Source organism: Suricata suricatta, chromosome 3, assembly GCF_006229205.1.
Source record: "Suricata suricatta isolate VVHF042 chromosome 3, meerkat_22Aug2017_6uvM2_HiC, whole genome shotgun sequence".
Lineage (NCBI taxonomy): Eukaryota > Metazoa > Chordata > Mammalia > Carnivora > Herpestidae > Suricata > Suricata suricatta.
Genome location: NC_043702.1, coordinates 80114217 through 80138881, shown reverse-complemented (window position 1 = coordinate 80138881; position 24665 = coordinate 80114217). Strand labels below are relative to the sequence as shown.

At 37.2% G+C, this 24665-nt stretch overlaps 1 long non-coding RNA gene across 1 annotated transcript; it reads left to right on the top strand.

Annotated features, from left to right (window-relative positions):
• Positions 1-1143: 1143 nt before the first annotated feature.
• LOC115287250 lies at positions 1144-20003 on the top strand. Its single transcript, XR_003906370.1, has 3 exons — positions 1144-1165; positions 15903-16079; positions 19944-20003. It is a non-coding gene; the product is annotated as an uncharacterized LOC115287250 (long non-coding RNA).
• Positions 20004-24665: the final 4662 nt, after the last annotated feature.

The window sequence follows — 24665 nt, the reverse complement described above, 5'->3', positions numbered from 1 at the left end:
GTGATGGAACATCTTTAAGAAGGAAAATATCAGTAATAACTATAACCATTACACCTAACCTTTTAAAGGAATTTCTACCTCTTAGTGTAATTTAAGATCTTTCATCTATTCTTGAGCAGAGAACGAAAGCCCATGCTTCATGTGCCCCCACCTAATTCTACCCTGTTCCCTGTTCTTGAATACTCCATAGATTTTCGATCTTCTAACAGCATCTTGCACAGCCTGGTCTTTGCCACACTTGCTTATAAGAATTCTTTTAACTCTGTTATGTTTTTATGTCCCTCAAATTTGCTCTCTTTAAGCACACTTCCTAAAACCAGGAATCTCAGTTTCTGGCTGTTATTGACAGAGACATTCAGATTATACATATATTTTTACCAAAAATTAACAGAAAAGTTATAAATAAGAAAAAAATAATTTTGGAAGAGTTCTACTGAAGTAGAAAATTGAACACCAGCATCTTATGGAACCACATTATTCAGATATTTCCTTCTTTTCTAGCTCCTTTTTTGTCTATGTTTCCTCCAAAGAAAACAAAAACTCAGATGATTTGCAGCTTATTAATAAAATGAACAAGTGTAAATAAATTTCTACCAGAAAATTTAGCTACTCTCAAATTGCCATTGAAGAATAAGTAAATGCTGAGAGCACCTGCCCGCTTCAGGCGGTAGAGCATGTGACTCTTGACCATAGGGCCCTGAGTTTAAGCCCTATATTGGGCGTAAAGCTTACTGGGGGAAACAAGGTAACAAACAAACAAATCCACAAAAGCTAAGTAAATGCTCTTTGTTTTGTTATTGCTTTGGTGTCATGATATTAGATGTATATGAAATTTTTTTTCAAATAAACATATCCTCAAAGGATTTAAAAGTATTCCTTATTACATAGCCATTACGATTCATAGCTTTAAACACCTCAAGTTGAAATTTATTTGTATCATGAATTTATTAAGATCATAGGACTTGATAGAATTGGAAATGAATACAGAACTTTCCACTGTCTTCAGATGCCTAGACTGATAGAAGTCAGGCCTATTATGAGCAGGTAGATTCTAAACAACCTTGTGAAGTAACATACCTTAGGATTCTGAAATGTTGGTTGGATGTAATCCACCCCTGGATCACCTTTATCTCACCTTCCTCTCAAAGGAGCTGGACCATAATATGTGAGTACCCTTAAAAGTGGATAATCATCAACTCCTTGGCCTCTATCAAGAGCTTTTATCCAGGCAAAACTACCTCAGGATTTGTAGCTTTTTATGGCAGGCCATTTTATCATCTCTATACAAATTGTTATATCAGTCTTAATATCCAGCCACCCCTTCTAGCCCTGCTTTCTAGCAACTGCTATATAAGCATTAATCCTCGTGGTAGCCATAGGGTGTATAGGGCTTAATCAATAAGAAAATTGGAGAGGCCTAAAATTACCAATAAAAAGCAGTAAATCATAGACTGAATCTCCATATTCTGAACCAGATGCAGTTTTTTCTCTTCCTTATTTTTTTAAATAATTATTCACTTTTGAGAGAGAGTGCATACATGAGGGGAAAAGGGAGAGGGAGACGGAGGATCTGAAGTGAGCTCTGTGCTTGAACTCATGAACTATGGTATCATGACCTGACTGAAATCCAACATTAAACTGACTGAGCCACCCAGGTGCCCCACAGTTTTCTCTACATAAAGAGACAACACATACTCTCTCAGGATAAAAGTTAAAAAAAAATGAAACTAAAAACAAAACATAAAAATAATGAAAAAAGAAAGTAAGAAAGAAAAGATGGCAGGGAAAACCCAGAATAAAGACAAAAGACGAAAGATAATAACCTCTTGAATGCACTGCCACAAAATTTTAAGCAAATGAAATTAAGCATGAGTGCCAGGTTCAAGTCACAGTTTCAGGAGTCTGAAGCCCACTGGATATTAAACAAATGAATGATTATGCAGACAGATGTGATGGAGGCCAAACCAGCTATGTTAAATGGACAAAGACAATGCCTCTAAAAAATCAGGAGCAATTCAAGAATCAGTCCTGGCTAGATCAACAGAGAGCTGACTTAAAGACTGCAAACATAATGAATACGCTATGATGACCCCTAAAAATACAATGCTGCTCTGTTCTGGGAAGGAAAGGTAGGATTTTGTCACTCTACAGTAACCATACACCCTGAAGGACAACATCTTGTCAGAGCGTTAGGTCCCCCAAACAGGGAAAAAACATGAATCTAGGTCCCTGATTAGGCTTGAGGCTGAATTAAAAGGAAAGTGTGTACGCCTTGTTCACGTAAGTTCTATTACTGACACTTGGCCTGGGCTGCTCTCCCAAAGCTGTTGCTTCACACTACCCTTCAGTGCGGAGCAGTGGCCTAATATCAAAGCACACTGCTGTTCAAGTAATTCTGCCGAGGGGCAAAGGATCACACTTATTTGTACAACCCCTCTGCTACACTGCTTAGTCTGAGGATTGATTTTAACATAACTGGAGGAATAAATGAAATGAATATCTTCTGGAATCCCTCCATAAATATTGTTTCTTTCAACAAGAGCCTGCTTAAGACTCTCTCTCTCTCTCTCTCTCTCTCTCTCTCTCTCTCTCTCTCTCCCTCTTCCGCTCTTCCCTGCTCACTCACGTAACAAAGGAAATGAACAAGCAAACAGAAAACCAGAAACAGAATCATAAATACAAAGAACAAAGTGGTGGTTGCCATTAGAGAAGGGTTTGAGGGGATGGGTAAAATAGGTGATGAGGATTAAGAGGCACAAACTTCCAGTGATAAATAAATAAGTCACAAGAATGAAAAAAGTACAGCAGGGGGAACATAGTCAATAAAATTATAATAATATAGTGTGGTGATAAATGGTGACTATACTTACCAAGGTGAGCACTAAGTAATGTATAGAACTGAATCACTATGTTGTACACCTAAAACTAATATAACACTGTATTTCAACTATATCTCAGTTTTAAAAGTCCTACATAGAATCTGAAATGACACCCTCTCTTTTTCTATTACACAATTATCACCTAACATTGCAATTCCTCAACTTAAATTAAAAAATACCTCACCTTACATGAGGCATGGGATGCACAGATCTCAAGGTAATCAATAGAATCAAGAATTACAGTATGAGGGTCCTGAAATACGGGAACATATGTAGAAAGTTTGTTGTATAGAAACCTAGATCAAAACGGTAAGAGGAGTTTGGTTTAGAAAAATAGGGTTTGGTCATACAATAGAAACTTGGCAGTCATTTCAAAGAATGAGTCCTCTCTATATGATACAGTAAAACAGTGACCAATGTGTACTGTGAAGCACATAAGTTCAAGTGACCAAAGAGTATGTTTAGTAGGATCTCAGTTTATAGTTACACATGTGTAAGCTTTTGACTAGAAGAGAAAATGTCTGTTAGCAAAACTTCCTTCTGGCAAGTGGGATTGTGTATTTACAGCCTTCTGTACTTCTTTGTGTTTTCCAACAAGCGTGATCCTCTTAAATAAAAAAAAATTAGTGATAATAAAAAGATAGCATGGAATGGATGCATACTGCTAGGAGTACAACATGTTTGCAAAACCTTTGTAGAGGCCTGAGTGTCTACCAAAAGCTTTAGAATATCACAGTATTTTTTTTTCTTTTTCTTTTTCTTTTGTGAGAAAGACAGAGCACAAGGAGGGGTGGGGGAAGCATGGGGAGAGGGAGAGAGAATCTCAAACAGGCCTCACACTCAAAGAGAAGCCTGAAATGGGGCTTGATGTCACCACTGTGAGATCATGACCTGAACTGAAGTCAAGAGTTGGGTGCTTGGGGCGCCTGGCTGGCTCGGTTGGTTGAGTGGCTGACTTTGGCTCAGGTCATGATCTCACAGTCTGTGGGTTCGAGCCCCGCATCAGGCTCTGAGCTGTCAGCACAGAGTCTGGAGCCTGCTTCCAATTCTGTGTGTGTCTCTCTCTATGCTCCTCCCCCACTCCTGCTCTGTAACTCTCTCTCAAGATTAAATAAACATTAAAAAAATTTTTTTAAGTTGGATGCTTAACTGAGTGAGCCATCCAGGTGCCCCAAAATGTCACAGGACTTTTAACCAGTGAACCAGTGAAACTAGTTCATTTCCAGGGATTGACTGTTCAGAAGAAAATCTCAGATGTAAAAAACAATAATAATAATAATTAAAAAAATAAATAATTAGAAATTATATTAACTCATGTTTATGATCAACTATGAATAAATAAATAGAAAGATGGATGAATAGATGATGAATAAACAGATACAAAAATTACAGTATGACATATCTGAAGTGAGTCACAAAAGGACTTCAAGACCCTGCCTCTGTCATTAACAAAGCTTTCCAGAAGTATGAACAGAGATCTTAGAATTGGGAGGAAAATTTTAAAGTTTCAGGAAAAGAAGGATACCTTGGAGCCTTCCTGACCATGTCTCCAGATACTAAAATCTACATTGGCCAGTTTATATCATGAGTCAGGGAGAAGCTATACATTTAGCCTTTTCGGGGTTGAGCTGAGTCAAGCTGGTGTTCTCACCTGTTGAATTATGAGCAAGGGTGCTCACTGTCCAGGAAGCCTTTAGCCCTATGGAATAACAAGAACCCACCTGTCCTATCTAAATTCTTTCAATGTGTGCATCTTCCCATATCCCACCCAGCTAAGTTTGATTGTTATTTAACAAATTTACCAAACTATGGACTTTAACCCAAGCAGGACATCACAGTTAGGAGATAAAACTAAAGCTGGGTTATCATATAATAGGAAGGGAAAAGGAAATAAGGTCACAGGGTATGGTATATATATATATATACAGGTGTTAATTCCTGGAATTTGTGAGTGTTACCTCATGTAGCAAAGGGACTTTGGAGACGTTATTAAATTACGGATCTTGAGATGAGAAGGTTATCCTGGATTATCAGAGTGGACCCTAAATGTAATTACAAGTATCCTAAAAGAGGGAGGCAGAAGATTTGACCACAGAAGAAGATTATGTGAAAATGGAAGCAAGGTTCATCCCTGGCTTTGAAGATGGAAGACAGGGCCACAGGAAGGATGCAGGTGACCTCCAGGAGCTAGATGAGACAAGTCATGGATTCTGTCCTAGAGCCTCCAAAAGGGACCAGCTTTGCTAACACCTTGACTTTAGCCCACTGAAATGGACTTTGGATTTTACATCCAGAGCTGCAGGAGAATAAATTTGTGCTGTTGAAACCACTAAATCTGTGGTAATTTGTCACAGCAGCAACAGGAAATAAATACACATGGTGGTCAAGCATGCTCTCCAGTGTCAGGGACATCTCAGTTAGGAACTGACTCTGACACTTACTGACCCGGTCACCTTGAGAGTGGATTTAATAATTTCCAGAAGCTTCAGCTTCCTCATGTTTTGATAAATTGATGAGATTATTCATGGAAAGTGTTTAAGCATAGATAATGGCACAGAACGTGTGCCATGAATGGAAGCTAATATTATTAGGAAGGAAAAGGGCTGAAAATGATTGAATCCAGCTAAATCCCCATCACTTTTCAGTTCCCTTCTCATGTAAGTCCTGTGACAATCCTGGGAGGCAAGGATTTCTGTACTGTTCATTTTACAAATTAGGCAACTGAGATTCAGATTCAGATGAAATTATTTGGATAGCTGGTGATTGTATTTATCTCCCAACATTCACTGTCTCTCTATTAAAACTCTGAAAAAATCTTCCACAGAGTTTTTTTCCCAAACCAAAGCAAGTTCAAGATGAATGTATTAAATGCAGTTGGTGAAAAGAGGACAGTGTCACGAATCTGGCAAGCCTGGGGTCCTTACCCCATCCTCTGTAACAAATTCCTCCTCATGGACTTCTCTGTGTGTCCTCTTCATAGGTAAAAATAAATTGGTTGAAATGTTAACTATGAGATAAATATCAGATCTTTTAAAAAGTATGCTAAAGAAATCTAATAGTGGCATTTTTTTATAAATTTTTTTTTTACTTCAGGTCTTTAGGTTCCTCAGCAAGTTTTTTGCCAACTTGATTTAGCAAAATGAAAAGGTTCTATGAACTCTTATTGAATTATAACATTTTGATCAAAATTTAACTGTATCATTTCAATAACAGACTCTCCACCCCCATCTTAGAATAGTAAGATTATTTTTTCTCTTAGAAAGATACACTAAGGATGTGAGGGTGATCTGGCTGCGACATCTGTCACCCCATTGATTGCCAGGATTGATTCGGCTGATCTGGCTGGCGAGGCCGTGTCCCCTTCCCTCCTCACCGCTCCGCTTCATGTGCATCCCTCCCAAAGCTGCGCGCTCCGTTGATGAGTACAACCTTCCCCGATAGAGGAGGACCCTTCTTCGGTGCGCTCCCCTGCTAGAACCTCCAAACAAGCTCTAAAAAGATACACTAATTAAGGGTTGGAAGAAATTAAAAGAATACTATTCTTTGGTCTTTATAGTAAACGAAGTAAAAGTTCTCTGATGACTACAAAGACATTGGTAGAGGATACAGGTTATAAAAGTTCATTCACAAACTTACCAACACCATGTCCATTTCTGTGGGGGCACAGAGATAGTTGTAGAGTATGAACTTTGATCTGTTCATAATTGGGCCTTCAACATAGACACAATTCATATCTTTAGAATATTTTCTACCATGGCAACAAGACTATTCAGTCTCTCCCTCCTTGCTAGGCATGCTGAAGGATTTAAATTCTCCAAACAGCTAAGTGGCTCTAGCATCAAGAGACTTAAATTCAGCAGTCTGAGTCTAAAGATGACTTGAGTTCACTTTTAATTCCAAAATGCTATGCTTTCATTGTCTTCTGACTCATCAGTTAATCTGCTTTATGCTACATTGACAGGGTGCTAAGTAACTACATGATGTTCCAAAAGCCTATTTTACAAATAAAAAACTGAGGTGAGATGAGGTGACTTATCTTAAGTCCTACAGCTGGCCACCTGCAGAACAAGTATTAGAACTCAGGCCTTCCAAATCTTACACTCACTATTCTTTTTCCACACCATCTGTAAACTACAACAACCTTTACCTCCAAACAGCAGGGTGCAGATGTTTTGCCAATATGCTGCTTGAAAACTAAAATTTCATGCTTATAAAAACTGTCATGTCAGGTTACAAGAGGAAATATATTCGTCTTTCCATTGTATTAAAGGGGTTATCCCAGTTTCTTTTCAATATAGAAGAAAGCAAATGGTCCTCAAAAGTACTTTATAACTTGTAGATCTTGCAAGGAATCATGGATTAATGAAAGACCACTAACCTAGGTATCAATCCTGACCCCTGTGATTACTAAACTGTGCAACCTCTTTCTAGATACTCAACTTCTCTGAACTATAGTTTTTCTCATCTATAAAATGGACTCTACTTCTCAGAGTTGTTTTTTTTTTAAGTTCAATAAAAATGGCAAAAGTTATTATCACATTTTTTATTATAGCGGGTTGGGCATTCTGCTAACCACTTCACCATGTTATTCCCAATTACTCTACAGGGTAGATCTTATTTTTATTCCCAATTATTCTACAGGGTAGATATTATTTTTATTCCCATTTTATAGATCAAGAACTAATGTTGATTGCTTAAGTCATTTGCCCAGGATCACACAGCTAATTCCAAGTCCTCTTCACTTGTATATGTAAATAGTTTAAAAAATATAAAGCATCATTAAATATAAATTCCATGATCTTCTGGATTGCCCCTTGATAGCTATAGTGGATAAACTGATGTGCAGGTCTATGGCTAGAATAACCTCTGGGATAGTAAATTAGGACAAGTGCTTACCTCCTCTTCCCTCCTATTCATACACTGTCAGCAGCTTTTGGATGAATGAAGAAGGTTGATGAGAAAGTAGCTGGTAGGAGACCATAAGGTCCTGAAGGCAGGGACTGTGATATATCTCTGTGTTATATGCTCTGCTTAGTGTTGCATATTGAGTGCCTTGCCCAATGCACTACTTAGAGTGGCATTTGATAATATTTTTGAGTAAATGAATAAAATGATAAGTACCTCTTATGATAGATTTGAAACTTTTCAACATGCAACCTACCCATAGTGCTGACAACTATTACTAAGAACATGTTGATCAGTATAACTGAGACAATGCTAGGTGGTCACCAAACTCTGGTTCTGTTTCCTTTTTTTTAATGTTTTTAAATTTATTTTTGAGAGACAGAGAGAGACAGCATGAGCAGGGAAGGGTCAGAGAGAGAGGGAGACATAGAAACTGAAGCAGGGTCCAGGCTCTGAGCTAGCTGTCAGCACAGAGCCCGATGCGGGGCTTGAACCCACGAACCTTGAGATCATGACCTGGGCCGAAGCCAAACGCTTAACCGACTGAGCCACCCAGGCACCCCACTGGTTGTTTCTTGCAGGGCATACAGCCAGAACTTATTTAACAACCTCTCTTGCAGTTAGGTATGGTCCTACAACTTAGATTCATCCAATGAGTAGGAACAAAAGTGAACACAGTCTCCAGGCTTGGCCTCCAAGACCTGGCAAGTCATTCTCTAATCCTCTTATCTTACCTGCCAACTGAAGGCAGAGAATCCAGTTATGGAATCCAGAGCCCTGAGACATGGAGAACCCACAAGATAGAAGTATTGTGGTCCCTGAGTGCATGGAGCAGGTAACCCCTCCCCCTATCACCACTGGCTCACAATGGACTCCAACAAGTATGAGAAATAAACGTTTAATTTGTTAAGCAGCTGAGATTTCCCTCCCTCAGCTTTATTGATGTATGATTGACAAATACAAATAGTATATATTTAAGGTGTACAATGTGATGTATTGATATATGTATAAATTATGAAATAATTATCATAAGCAAGTTAATTAACACATATATCACTTTACTTTCTTTGTGTGTTTGTGTGGTGAAAATACTTAGGGTCTACTGTTAGCAAATTTCAAGTACACAATACAGTATTGTTAATGATAATCATCATATATACTCAGATCCCCAGAACTTATTCATCATTAACTTAGAGTTTATACCTTTTGACCAGCATTTTCCCTATTTCCCCAAAACTCCAGCCCCTGGAAACCACCATTTTATTCTCTGCTTTTATGACTTCAGCATTTTTAAAAAATTTCTTTAAGTTTATTTATTTGAGAGAGAGAGAGAACACAAGCTGGGGAGGAGCAGAGAGAAGGAGAGACAGATTCCCAAGCAGGCTTTATGCCCTTCAGCACAGAACCCAAGGTAGAGCTCAAATCCACACACTGTGAGGTCATGACCGGAGCTGAGATCAAGAGTTAGATGCTTAACTGACGGTGCCACCCAGGTGCTCAACTTGAGCATTTTTAGATTCCACGTGTAAGTGAGGTCATGTAGTATTTGTCTTTCATTGTCTGGCTTATTTCACTAAGCATAATGTCCTCTAGTTTCATGTATGTTGTCACAAATGGCAGGATTTCTTTCTTTTTTAAGACTGAATAATATATACCTATGTCTATATCTCTATATATCATATTGTCTTTATCCATTGATCCAGAAGACACTCAGGTTGTTTCCGTATCTTGGCTCTATTGAATAATGCTGCAATGAGCCTAGGAGTGCAGATATATTTTTGAAATATTGATTCATTTCTTTCAGATAAATAGCCAGAAGTAGGATTCCTGGATCACGTTGTGGTTCTATGTTTAATTTTTTGAGGCAACTCTATACTGTTTTCCATAAAAGCTGCAGCAATTTACATTCCCATCAACAGTGTGTAAGACTTCCCTTTTATTGACATCCTCCCTAACACTTACTACCTTTTGACTTTTTGATAATAGCCATCATAACAAGTATAAAATGATATCTCATTGTGGTTTTGATTTGCATTTCCAATCACCCAAGTTGATAGTGAGCACCTTTTCATATACTTGTTGGTCATTTGTAAGTCTTCTTTGGAAAAGTGTCTATTCAGGTCCTTTGTCCATTTTTAAATTGAGTTATCTAGTGATTTGCTATTGAGTCGTATGAGTTCTTTATATATTGTGGATATTAACCCCTTATCAGATGTATGGTATATAAATATTTTCTCCCAGTCTGTGGGTTGCTTTTTCATTTTGTTTATTGTCTCCTTTGCTCTGTGGAGAATTTTTTACTTTGATATAATCTCCTTGTTTATTTTTGCTTCTGTTGCCTGTGCTTTTGATGTTACATCCAAAAAACGCCACTGAGAATTTTGGAGCCATTGTTACAGTAATTTGCCTACGCTTCTCTTTTTCATATGCTCCTTCATACACTCTCAGACTGCCTTCATGTGACTTGTTTCTCCCACTTATTCCCTATCCTAATTGTTTACCTTAATAAAATTCAACTTGTATACAAATAGTTAGAACGGGAGGTGAGCAAAGAGAATATTTTCAGCCTCAGAGATTTGGGGATGGGAGCTTGTGGAACAAGTCCTACTTGTTATGATTTCTAATCTTCTCTCACATAATGGCTAAGGTGACACAACACTTGGAAACTTCTGAGTCAAGAAATATTTATAGGTTTATAAAGAGAGACTATAAAGCTAACACTTCCACCTAGACACCAAATGTTGAGGAGATACACAAAGCTGAACATGTGAATCTCAGTGTTGATATCCATTCACTTTTTTTTGCATATAAAAAGATTTGGTCTATAAGAGCTGTGGTTCCTTTAGAGAGGATTTTAGTTAAAAATACAACTTGGATTTAAACCTGATCAAATATTTTATGCAATTGTGCATAAATCCCTGACAAGGGAAGACTATATTTCTTTCTATCCTTTATTATATTTTATGATTGCTCTTCTAATAATTTGTGTGATATTTCCCAGTTGTCAAATGTCTCTGATTGCCAGTGATTAAGATGAAATGAGAAGATCTCATTCCTCCCCCAGGTGGTTGTTAGGAAACATCTGAATCATAGTGATTTGTTTGCTGAACTCTCCCTAGCAATCTTGAGTTTACATAAATAAACATTCAATACCACACTAATACATTCATTTGCACTGTGGGTTTCTGATCTAAAGTATCCACTCCCTTTATGGTTTAGCAAATCATAAGCATGTTTGGGAAAACAAGGGCTTGGACTTTAAGGCTCATGGTTTTATGCATATTAAATAAACCAAATTTGAGCTACTGTAGAATTTGGACATTATGTGAGGACAATACAATTCAAACAGTTCCATTTGAATTGCTAGGGAAATATTCAGATGTGCCTTATTTGGGGGTCATATTAAAAATAAAAACAAAAAGACAATATTCGGAGAAATGATTAAGAATCAGCCATTAAGAGGGAAAATATAAGGCTGTGTTTGCCACTGCACTTGGTGCAAAGGAGACACCATCCTACAGTCTACTTGGCTGAGAAGTAAAACAGAAATAAAAATTCTAACAAAATATGTAACTAAACTTTTTGGGATCTTGGGGGTGGATTAAAATAATACTTTACTGTTTTTCAGACAGAAAATTGTAAAAACCTCACACTCTGCCATGCCTTTATTCTTTGATTATGTTGCTCCTTCCTCCCAGAATGCCTACCTATTTTATATTTTGGATAAGCCATTTCTCAATCTTCAAGTCTTGCCTCAGGAATCATATTCCTAGTAAGGGTGCCTGGGTGGCTTAGTCAGTTAAGTGTTGAGCCCTTGATTTTGGCTCAGGTCATTATCTCATGGTAGTGAGATCAAATCCCACCTCCATACCCAGCTCAGAGCCTGCTTAAGATTCCCTCCCTCTCCTCTCTCTCTCTCCCTCTCTCTCTCCCTCTCTCCTTCTGTCCCTCTCCTCCACTTGCATACTCTCTTTCACTAAAATAAAAGAAATAAAAAAAATTAAAACATGTTTCCTTTCCCTCTGCCCCTCCCTCCCAAAATAATCATATTCTTAGTATGAACTCCTCTGACCCTTAAAGACAGAACAAAAATATCCTTTGCCTCTGTTCCATAGCATACTCCACTAATTCTAATCTATTTATTTAATATCTGGTGTCCTCTTCTAAAAAGCCAGAGGGCTCTTTGAGGCTGATACTTGGAACTGTCCTTCCATGCAGCCTCAGGGCCTAGAAAAATGTACAAACTGAGTATTCAATAAATGTTTGATGTTTCTATTAAATGGTTCTCAGAATATAGCCTGTGAAAACATAGGGGTTCCATAGACTTCCTACAGGGTCTGTGAGGTCAAAACTATTTTTACATCAATATAAAAGTATCATTTGCCTTTCTTACTGTGTTGACTTTTGCACTGATGGAGCAAAGACCATGCTGGGTCAAATAACTCAGGTCAGAGCTGAATTGAGTCAGTGGCAACAAACACTATCAGCAGGCATTATTTTCTTATGCACTTGTAGGAAATGTAGAGTTCCACTAGGAGTGTCTTTGAGACAGGAGTAAAAATCATAAATTTTATTAAATCATGGCCCTTACAACATGCCTTTCTAATATTCAGAGTGATGAAGTGAAATGCATAGATGGATTAAAAATACTTCTGATGGCGTTCTGCACCCAGTGATTTTCTCAAGGGAAAGTCCTCATTTGAATGTTTGAATTGCGAGCTGAACTAGCCACTTCTTTTTTTCCTAGAAAGAACCACTGACACATAGGTATACTATGGTTATTCAGACTTAGGAATTTGGTAGGAATTTTCACGTAATTAAATAGAGTAAGCCTGCTATTTCAAGGAAAACAACTGACAGTATATGTTGCAAATGATAAAATTCAAGTTTTCAAGTAAAAAATCAGAATTTTGGAAAAAAGTCATGTCTTCCACTTTGTACTTGAGAGCTTCCCAATACTTAAAGATATTCTTAATGAGATCATTGATGATGTTTATAAATATTATTTTGATATTATGTGATAAAATGTGTCAAAATTTAGAGCGCTGTATATTAGTGCTAGGCCCCTGAGAAGCAGATGCTAAAATGAAATTAGTCATTCAAAAGAAGTATTGATGGAAATGCCCCTGAAAGGTAAAGAGAGTCAGGGAAGGCACAGAAATGCAGATCTGAGATCTCTGAAGGAGGTAGGAAGGAAAGTGGTTGGGGTAAGAAGAGCGTCAGACTGCAGTACAATTTAAGGATGTGTATGACAAGCCAATGGTACATTCTGGAGTCAATATCACCAGTTGAAGCAGGTCTGCATCTCACAGGTATGGGATTGCATTAGTGCTTCCGCTCAGCTTGTTCCTTGGCTGTGAGCAGCCATGGAAAGCTTGACCTTTTTTGTTCAAATGTAGTGGTGAATCTAGAAAGGCAGAAGCAGATGCCGTGAGTCAATTACATTTCCTGAAGTAGGAGAGCTCGGCAGTGCGTTTTCATGCCCACCAGAATCCTTATAACTCAGAAAACCTGTATTTTCCAAATGACCAATGCATGTTGTTACAAAATCATTCATGGATAAAATATTCACTTAAACTGTGTGCAAAAAGCTCACTGATACAAAATATGGTTTCAGATTCCACAATACAAAACATTTAAGTATCATTTAATACTTATGAAACCATTGTTGGGGTTTGATGTAGTATCAAAGAATAGCTATAATTAACTAAAAAGTCCATTAAAATATTGCTCCTTTTCAAACCATGTGTATGTGTTCCATTAGATTTTATTCATATTCTGTACTTCAACAAAAAAGAATATATCTCAACAGATATAAAATCAGATGTGAGAGTATAGATATCTTCTGTTAATCCAAATATTAAAGAGATTTGAAAAAATGTAAAATCAGATGTGAGAGTATAGATATCTTCTGTTAAGCCAAGTATTAAAGAGATTTGAAAAAATGTAAAATACCACCCTTCTCACTAATTGCTTTCCTGGAAAATAATTTCCATTACAATACACTATGTATGCTAATCTCTGACGAATTTGTCACTGTTATTTTTAAGTAAATTTATCAACATTTTGAATGTTTCTCAGTTTTAGTTTCTAATACAATAAATGTCAATGTATATTATTCATATAATAGAAGCTCTCTGAGGTCCTCAATAAATTTTAAGAGTAGACCTGAGAAAAAAATATTTGAAGACCACTGCATCAAGAAATCATTACATTTACTGATAGCAATGAAACAATGTCAGTACATAATGGAAGAAGGCAAAAAGCAATGGTTCTAGAGTCAGAAAACCGGAGTGTGGATTTTGGCTTCAATGTTTACTAAGATGCATCTTTGAATAAATGAATTAAGCTCACTGAGCCTCCATGTCTTCATATACAAATAATAATATCTACTTCATATGACTGTTGTAAAGATTAAATAATATATAAAGTGTTCATTTTAATTGAGGTAAAGCATCAGAAGTTTAATAAAGTTTAATCTCTCCTAATGATTATTGATAACATTATTATTAAATGGCTAGCAATTTTCTCCCTTAAAAAGCAAAATACACATCCATTCACTTGTCTTCCATAGCAACATAGATTACATAATCCTTGAATCCTCTACACCACAGCCATCTAAAATGCTTATTAAAAATGCAGAAAACCAAGGCATCAGATTAACTCAAGTCTTTTTAGCAATTGCTACCTTCCATAATATACCCGTAATGAAAAACAATGAATTTCAATCTCCTAGCTCATTTCACACACATCTGTATACACACACACACACACACACACACACACACACTCAAACTGGTATGAGTCCTAAACTATGAAACTTCTAGAAAAAAAAAACAGGTGTATATCTTTGCAATTTCATAGAAAGAAAAAAATTTCTTGAAACAATCTCTCAAAATTACAGACCATAAAAGAAAAATTGGCAAGTTAAACAATCAAGATTAGAAATGTCTACTTATCAAAAGCAATCTTTAAAAATGAAAAGCTACAGACTGGAAAAAAATATTTGTTACAAGTATCTGACAAAAATCTTCTACCTAGAACATAGAAGAACTCATGAAAATGAACAATAAAAAAGACAAAGAACCCCGTGAAAAATGTCCAAATGATTTGAACACATTTCAAGAAATAGGATATTGCAAATGACCAATGAATAGACCAAAAGGTGCTTAACATTTTTAATTATATTAAAAAATTTTAACAACACCAAATGTTGGTTGGTGAGTGTATGGAGCAACTGGAACTCTCCTACATTGCTGTTCAGAGTATAAAATGATGCACTCATTTTGGAAAAGTATTTAGTAATTTTTTAAATTTAAATATACATCTATCCTATGAGCCAGACATTTCATTCCTAGGTACTTGCCAAAGAGAAATAAAAACTTATGTTCACAATAAAAAATGTATAAGAGTGTTTATCGCAGACTTATTTATAATAGTCAAAACTGAAAACAATCTAAATGCCTATCTAAGCAAAATAAAAATCTGTGCTTTAAGGGGTGCCTGGGTGGCTCAGTCGGTTAAGTGTCCAGCTTCAGCTCAGGTCATGATCTCACAGTTTGTGGGCTCAAGCCCTGTTTCAGACTCTGTGCTGACAGCTAGCTCAGAGCCTGGAGCCTGCTTTGGATACTGTGTCTCCCTCTCTCTCTGACCCTCCCCTGCTCGCACTGTCTCTCAAAAATAAATAAAAAGCATTAAAAATTTTTTAAATACAAAAAAATTATGTGCTTTGATGAATGGGATATTAGGCAGCAATTTCAAAAGAAAGGAACTATTGTTGCATACTATAAGGATGAATCCTTTCCTCCAAATTATGTTGAACAGAAGAAGCCAGACATAAAACTCTACTTACCGTAGGATTCCAGTTATATTAAAATCCAAGAACAGACTGAGGAAATCTGTGACTAGAATCAGAAAATGGGGAAGAGGATGTTAGGGGAAATGGGATTCTCTAGAAAGGGGCACAAGGGACCCCCCTGTGGTGGTGAAAATATTTTATATCTTGTTTTGGAAAGTAGTTATAAGAATGTATGCAATTGTTAAAAACTCTTTGAACTGAATTTCAAGATATATACATTTCAGTCATGTTAATTGTATGTCAATAAAATATGTTAAAAGGAAGAAGAGGGAGGAGGAATAAAGGAGAAGGAGGTGGAGGAGAAAGACCATGGCAACAGCAGGAGTCTGATCCTGATTACAGATTTACTACATGAAAAGTTCTGAGGATGGAATCCAGGAATCTGCATATTCTGCAAGCCTCTCACAGGATTCTACTGAACTCCAGGGTCCTAACAGGTATTGTCTGCATCATTGTTCCCACAGCTGTAGAAAACACTGGTTTGCAAGTAGGAATTGGTCAAATAGGACCTTTTGTGTCTCAGATCTTTTCTTCAGGAATCCTAAAGCACCCACTTTCTATCAAATCATTCATAGGATTCTTATAATTTGTTAGCCTGACCTGCATATCTTCAAGCACAGGTTGTGTCTGATACACTTTCTTGAGTTCTCAGAATGTTACTGTGATGAGGTTTATGGGAAACTTTTCCCTCTCTTAATGTCATCTGCCATGAAGGTGGTCCTCACAGCATTGCCTTGGGAGCAGCCATAACCCATTAAATACCTGAGCTCCTATGACAGGAGAACTTCCATGGGAGGGGAAGAGTCAGGAGTCATCCGCCTTTGGCCTCAGAATGACTCAGCATCCAGAGGGCGATCTAGGGCCAGACCTAGGTCATAGAAGTGTGAAGTGATTCTGGGCTTTTCTAACAAAGCCCATAAAGCCAGAAACTTCGGAAAGCAAATTGGACCATTGTTCCCAGCATGCCTGGCTTCGAGCCCAGGCTCGGCCCTCCACTGAAGCAAAGGGGTGTAATCTTGCTTTCACAAAACCTCTTCCCAAAATCTAACCAAGGCCCTCCTGGCACCAGATGTTAAACCAGGTGAAACGAAGGATTCAACAGCCTCTAGCCAGATCTCTGAAAATAAAGCCACATTACTGGCAGAGATAGTGAAAACAAAGGCACCTCCAAAACCTGAACATGTTTTTGTCACATTTTCTATTGAAAGGCATTGTGCAATCTCAAAAAATTGAGATCCAAGATTCTGCACAGCTTGAATTAAGAGCTGAGTCACTCGTTCCATTGATTGCATGTTCTAAATGGATGGGCACAGTTCTACTGAGAATAACAGAATTGCATTTTATCTATGTTTTTTTCATGGGTAGCAAAGTCAATAGTTGTCAAAAAGTTTTGAACGCCCATTATCTGTCAGGCACCTGTGAAGCAATGCATGTGGATGATCTCAATGTTCATAGCAAATGAACTGTGAGGCAGAGAGTATTATAATTGTTATTTCACAGATGTGAAAACTGAGGCTAAGAAAGTTAAATAATATTTACTGTCATCTAGCCAGGCCTTGTTAAGACCCAAGTGACTTATCTCATCAGTCGCTCATTTCTTCAACAAAGTAACCCATTGGGTAAATATTTATTTAACATCTATTATATGGCAGACACTACCCTTGGCACTGAAAATATAATGACAAATCAAACAAAGTCCCTACTCTTATGTAGCTCACATTGCAGTGGAGAAGATAGAAAATGAATGAATAAAAATGTTTCTGATATAATAAGTGTGATAAGGGATAGATGTGATGGTGTTTTGAAACTAACATAGCACTGTATGTTAACAATACTAGAATTAAAATAAAACAAAATAAATGATAAAATAAAATCCTAATTCTCAAAACAAAATAAGTGATGATGTGCTGGGTACAATTAGCTAGATAAGATGGCTGAAAGAGCTCTTTGCAGAGGTATCTTTGTAATGAGACCCATCCAAAGATAGGCAGCTAGCCAGGGACACATTTGCCGGGAAAGAACTCCAGGAGATGACACATGCTTACAGGGTGAATGATTGTCACATTAGAGGGATAAGAAGGAGGCTATGGGACTAATGATGGTGAGCTAAGGCGGGAAAGTATTAGAAAGTATGGTTAAAAAAGGTTTCCAGGGGCATATATCATAGGGCATTGCAGAAGATTTTATTCTGAGCCTGATAGCAAGCCTTGAAAGAGTTGGAGTAGAGGAGGGAATGGTTTACTGGTTGTAGGGAAACTAGATTTGGGAGGGGGTTCAGTGAGAAAGGGGGCAGGGAGGTCAGTCAGGAGACTCCTGCAATAGTCCAAGCTAGACATATGGCAGAAACTGAGGTGAGAAGTGGTTGAATTGAGGATGTACTTTGGATATAGAGGTCACGGGATTTGCTTCAAGACTGCGTATGAACTGTGAACCAGGGATGACAATGAGGCTTTTAACTCTTATAGTGCATCCCTTCCATGTGTTCACCAAAGAGTGGATATTACTAATTCCCATCTTTCAAGAAAAGGGAAAGAGAATCTAGAGAAAGTTCCTCCCTAGAGATGAGGAAACTACTTCTAGAAAACCCAACACATGATTAGTTTTCCTAGTTAGGTCTTAACATGGTGATAAGGAAACGCCAGGTTGTTATAGCATAAGGGAAATGGGACCGTAAAGAAAAGTGGGCTCTGTTTCTGACTCAACCACTTCAGGAGAGTGTGACTCCAGCAAGATGCCTAAGCCCGTTGGCCTCATTTGCTAACAATGAAATGAGCATAATAATTCATGTCTTATATACTCATGAGGTTGTTTTGAAGATTAAATGAAAGAGATAAAAGTATACTAAATTCTGAAATGCAGCACACTGCAGTACATAATAAGAATTCTCAAATTTACTGTATGTGTGTATTGGTAATAGTGAAATTACCTTTTGTTACATAAATTTCATAATCTGAGTTTTAATATACCTGTTATTGGGACTTGTGTGTGTGCTGATAGAATTCCCCTTCAGCTACAGGAAAACAAAAACAACCTCCAAAATTTCCATACTCCATACATATTTCTCCATGCATATGTTGCTTTCTCTCCCTTTCCAAGTCATGTCAATTGCTCTGTGTTCTAATATCAGCTCCGCTGTCCACATCTTCTTTGTAGCATGTGACTATTTTTACTTATATGAAAACTATGGTTGGAAATTTTAAAATAAATAATAGAAATTACAATGAAAAGGAAGATAAAATCAATGAAAGAAATAAAATGTTTAAAAGTAAAGTTAGACAATTGAATCAATTTGAGGAATTGCAACCTCTACATTCAGAACTTTGGGGCTAATTCCACAGTGAGAACACATTAGACAGTTCAGAGGAATATCCACTCAAGCAGGAATCTGAGTATTTCCTGACTTACAAAACCAAACTCAGAATCTACTGTGCAAACCCATTGAAGTATCAGATACTATTTACTTTCCACTTCACAAGTAACTAAATTCACAGCAATTTCCAAGAAGTCCACACCAGCACAATTGTGAAGTCAGGTGGGTGACTTCCTTATCCATAATTCTCAATTATGTATGCTTCCTCTTAGGACTTGCATGATGTAAAGAGTTGCGTATGTATTTGGAGTTTGTCAGTATAGTCATTCTAAAATTTTAAGGGCTAGATATAATCATCTTAGACCCAGCAACTTTAGACTTACTGTTTGTATCTAAACAATTCGTGAAGAAGTAACTAGCAAAGAAAAAAAAACTGACTTACTAGCTGTTATTAAAATGACAAACAAACAAACGACTGGAGAAGAGGAGTCCTTGATTTAAAAACCATGATATACAAATATCTTTCCATGACTTTTCTGTTTCTTCCTATGTTGCTCATTCCCTTCTATGTCCCACACTACCCTGAGCCTCCTCCACCTACCTCCCTGCTCATTTCACTGCCATAAATTATGCCATACATTAGGCAAGCAAACACACACACACACACACACACACACACACACACACACACACACACCACTGGTATTCCTGTATCTGGAAGTGAAGGGAAGGAACTTGGGAGATTCAAGTAAGTTTTGGTTTCAGATAGAAAAGAAACCATAAAAAAAGGTGAGCAACTTACTCTGAGGACAAATATCCACTGGTAACAGTGCATCAGAGAGTGCAAACACTCACCTTACCTCTGTGCTATTCCACATTTCAAGGCTTCCTTGCAGTTAGATTGAACTGTGTGGTAGATTGTGGTCAATGCAAAACCAGGCAGAAAAGCTGTGTGTCACATGCCCAGTATTCCGTGTTCTTTCTTTACCAGTTAGATTGAAAGACTCAAATGACAGAACCACCTGATTTTCCTATTGAAGAAGAGTTGCCCAACTTCCAAAGGATTTTATGTGAATAGAAATAAACTTTTGTTGTATAAATCTACTGAGATTTGGGAACTCTTTGTTTCAGTAGATAATGCTAATTACCCTGAGACAAAATACTTGAAAAAAAATAGCATGTTGTCTTGAGTGTCAGAACCATAACCAAGAACTGAAGCATATAAATCTGTAGTGCCAACTCAAGTAAAAATTCACATTGTTATATATATACACACATATATACCTATAACACATATATACATATAACACATATATACATATAATATGCTTAGTTACATGATGGGAATTGCAAGTTAACCTGCTTCTAGGATAATTCCTTCACCCTTACAAACACCTCTCCAATTGCCATAATTGCACCATTTTTTAAAAGTTTATTTTGAGAGAGTGAGAGAAAATGTAGGATGAATGGAGAGAGAGGGAGAAAGAGAGAGAGAATCTTAAACAGGCTCTGCACTGTGAGCACAGAGTCCAATGCAGGGCTTGAATTGTGAGATCATGACCTGAGCTGAAACCAAGAGTCAGATGCTCAACTGACTGAGCCACTCAGTCTCCCCTAATTTGCACCGTTTTATCTGAATTTATATATTTGGGTCAACAAGTCTCTTTTAAAAGAATATTTGCATAGAAGTCATTGGTTTTCCACACCATAGTGTGATTTAATTGGTTTTGATTGATCTGTTTTTAGCACTTAAATGTAAATATACTGAGAAAATTGGAAATCGAGAGATGAAGAAAGACAGATCCTTTAAAATCTTGATGAAAGGATGGGTGAGGTGCCTGAGTAGGTGTGCCTGAGTATAAGGACATTTTAAGGGTGTGCGAGGACTGCCAGAGTAGCACTGAGTGGAAAAAGAAAGATCAGAGAGGGGTGTAGAAGGATGTCAAGGTCAAATCTCACAGGCTTCAGATAATTGTTTAGAGGCATCCCTAGGAAATGGGAAGAGCCATTCTTCTTCCATCTAACTCTCAAGGCTGCCTGATTCCTGTTATCAGGTATTCTGACAATTCATACTGCAGTTCTACTCCAGGAATTAAGTAAGCATTTGTGAGTTAACCTGACACTCTAACCCCAAGTCAACATATTGTTTTTATGAGAGAATGCTTTCCAAATTCCAAACAAACAGTTCTGGAATATAACCTGTTTTCATAAAATTTGAGATTGCTTGTGCAGGAAATGAATTCATACACTTCCTTGCCACTACCAAGAAAAATGTTTTGTGTTTACTGAAGATCTTTTTGGATGCTGTTTTACAATCCCCCCTCCTTGTTTAGGTTGTCCCTAGGATATTTTTTAAACCAGATTTCATTTAGTTGCATTCATTTTAAAATTTAAGTCCTAGAAAAAGACATTATGGAGATAAAGTCCTAGACCATAGATCAGAAAGTTATGTAGGTTAGCAAAGAAATCAGTTGATGATGCCTAGCAAGTATCTGATGGAGGAGAAAAAGCTTATCTTTTAAGAGAGGAAAAACTATGCCAAAATGTCTCCAAGGAAAGCTGCCAAGAAACGCAGAATATAGTGTAAAAGTTCTTTAGGAGTTTCTAGGAGTCAAGTAATTTTCACATACTGAGGTGGCATGTTGATAACTGGCTCTTGAGAAGTAAGAAGGTTGCACATTAAAGCAATTGGAAAATGCTTCCTCTTCTTTGGCCTCTTCCATCCAGAATTATTAGAAAGAGTTGCTTTCTATGGCTAGAGTCAAATACAGATAAAAACATAGAGGACTGTTGCAGGAGGGGGCAGGGTTGACACGGGGATTCCCTTTTTCTGAACTTTCAACCCATCCTACTACTACAATTATGTTGCAAAAATAGTTGGGACCTCATCTCCTTATAGGCAGGAACTCAATAAGTCTTGACATGGAAAACATACACCCTTGAGAGAGTCTCTCAAACCAAGAGTTCACTGTGTTTCTAAGTACTAGGCTCATATACAAAAACGCAGGGCTGGCCTTCAGCAAAGTCAGGAACTTCTGCTTCTCCAACACTTCTTTCTACTGCCGCCCCATCTTTTTTGAGCCCAACAGAGCACCACCAACTACTTTTCTAACCTAACTGCGGAGAGTTCAGCTAGATGCCTCAGGTCATCTGGGATTCTTCACTTAAACGCATGACTATCTATGGATAATTTTTGCCACAGAGAGTCAAATATAGGCAATATCCTGAAAGAGCCAATGGAAGAAGGTTATTAAAGTTTTAACAATTGTCCTATGAGTGAACTCTTGTTCCTGAAACCTGACACTTGACTGAGTTCTTTATTTACCAGTTTCAACTTCTTACCTGGATTATAGTTTTAAGAACAATCCAAGAAAGATTCCGGGGCTTCTATTCATGTCCGAGACTCTTCTTTTCAAAATAAGCCTTCTCTTTCAAGCATGACACTGATGTAGCAATTGTTAATGTCTCTCTGTTGCTGTCATTAGAATTAAAACTTTCATATTCTTGGTCTCATTTACTCAGAATTCTTGTGTTAGTGCAAATGAATTATTCTAATACCTGCATTTATTTAGTTGAAATCCACACACCTTCTGAATGTAATTTCAATTAAACTAAATTAATTAATTAGGCATTAACTGCTTAGTACATGCCAAGAACTGATGTGGGTGAGTGGGGTAATATAATGAAAATATAAGCTCATCTATGCCCTAAAGTAGTTTATATCTGGAGTGACCGGATGCATGCTAAATAAACTGTTTGCTAAAATAGACTAGTCTGAATTGGCCAACATAAGTTAAAAAAATATTTGTTGAATGAGTAAACAAGGAACAAATAACTGCTTGAATGAGCAATCCAGATAATAAAGATAGCAAAGAAGTACCTAAGATCTTGTTATTACAGGGTGAGTAAACAAAGTTATCTGGAATTATGAAAGTACATTCCACTTGCAAAGCACATCTTTCCATTCCGAGAAGCAACTGTGAATCCTTCATGGCTACCTTTCTATGTAGAGACTTAAAATTGAATCTGGAAAAGTCATGTTTGCCCCTTCTTTGGCCCAGTTCTCCACACTGGATCTATGTCTGCTGTCTACTGAGCCAGGCTTTTGGAATCCCCACCATTTCAGATCACTTTTTGAGTCCAAGAAACCTCTTTGTAATGCTTCAGAAAACTATGACTAACTTGAAGTCTAGACAAAGTAGTTAAAAATATAGTTTACATGGGCACTGGAGAATTGAATTCCTCTCAGTTATTAAGAGAACATGTTTCATTGGGCTGTGAAGAGGAACAGAATACATGACCCCAGAATATGCCACTTTGGCATGTAGATTATTTTGAGTTGAAGGCAATCAAGACCCAGCAGATTAAAAAAAAAAGGTTAACCTTTCCCCTACCTACCTAGAATAATTTAGATAGGGCGCCTGGCTCAGAGAGAGAGATATTACTAGAGATAACTTTTATTTGAATGGCCTATCTCTCTGGCAAACTAAGCATCTAATTAACAAACATCTATTCATCTGATAATGTATGGATTATCTTCCTCGGCTTTGCTGTCCTAGACCCTTGTCACATTTCTTAGCTCAGGACAGCATATAAACCTCAATTGCCCTACTTGTCCTAGGATCTCAGATTCTCATGGGGCCCCTGTTTGTCTGTAATTTCATTTTTCTCCTCTTAATCTTTCTGCTGTCAATTTGATTATTAAACCAGCCAAAGGTCTTAGAAGGGTAGAGGAAAATTTTTTTGTCACCAGTAGAGCATTACTGGAGATGTTATCTGCTATCCATCTGGTGACTAGAGTTCAATACACCCTTTCAATAATATAAATGCTCAGCTTTTATCTCAGACAAATGGTACTATGTTGTCCAGAGTTTTATATTCTTATCCATACTGACCTAGACATAGCATCTCATCTTTTATCTAATTATATTAATCTCTGTAAATTTCAAGTTAAATCCAACTGCTCAGACCTTAGCTATGATAAACACAATTTGGGTTGCGGCCAGTTGAGTTGGATTAGTGGGCTAGACCCACGTGTGACTGACTGCTTTCCAGTCTGTCTACAAACACACCTTCCTTTAGTGCCTATCCTCACTTGGAGGATTTTCTTATTGCAGTATTTCTATGGTATTTTAAAATTACTTCCTCAATTTGTTATAAATTTAATTTTATCATACTGTCTTTCATCTTAATAGGATTTCCCTATGTATATCCTCATATTTTTATGCTATTTGGTCACTAAAATTCTTTTCATTCTTTTCCTGAGTGTTTAATTTATGATTTTGTTATTGTTAGTATTTGTTATATGTTAGTACTTTTAAAGAAGTCAAGAGACCTCATTCTTCACTTCCATTCTGATGTTTCTTCCCAAATCCATTAACCTTACTTCTGATTCAGTCATCAAAATCAATAAATACTTCTGGGAGTCTCACCCAAAACCTTGGAATCAAGATTTCTACAACATAATCTATCTGATCATTTGCCCACATTTCCTATTACTGAATCACCATGATGGTTTTGTGGTTCCTTATGGAGTTTCTATAGCTTTTTCCTTCTAAATTTCTCATTTGCATTGAAGTCCTTAAGAAAATCAATTTAACATATTTAACATTTCAAGCTAGGGGTGCCCATCTGATGTAGGATTCCCACAAACCAGGAAATGTCTTCTAGACTTTAGAGCTCTGCAGATTAAAACTTCACACATTTTGATTTG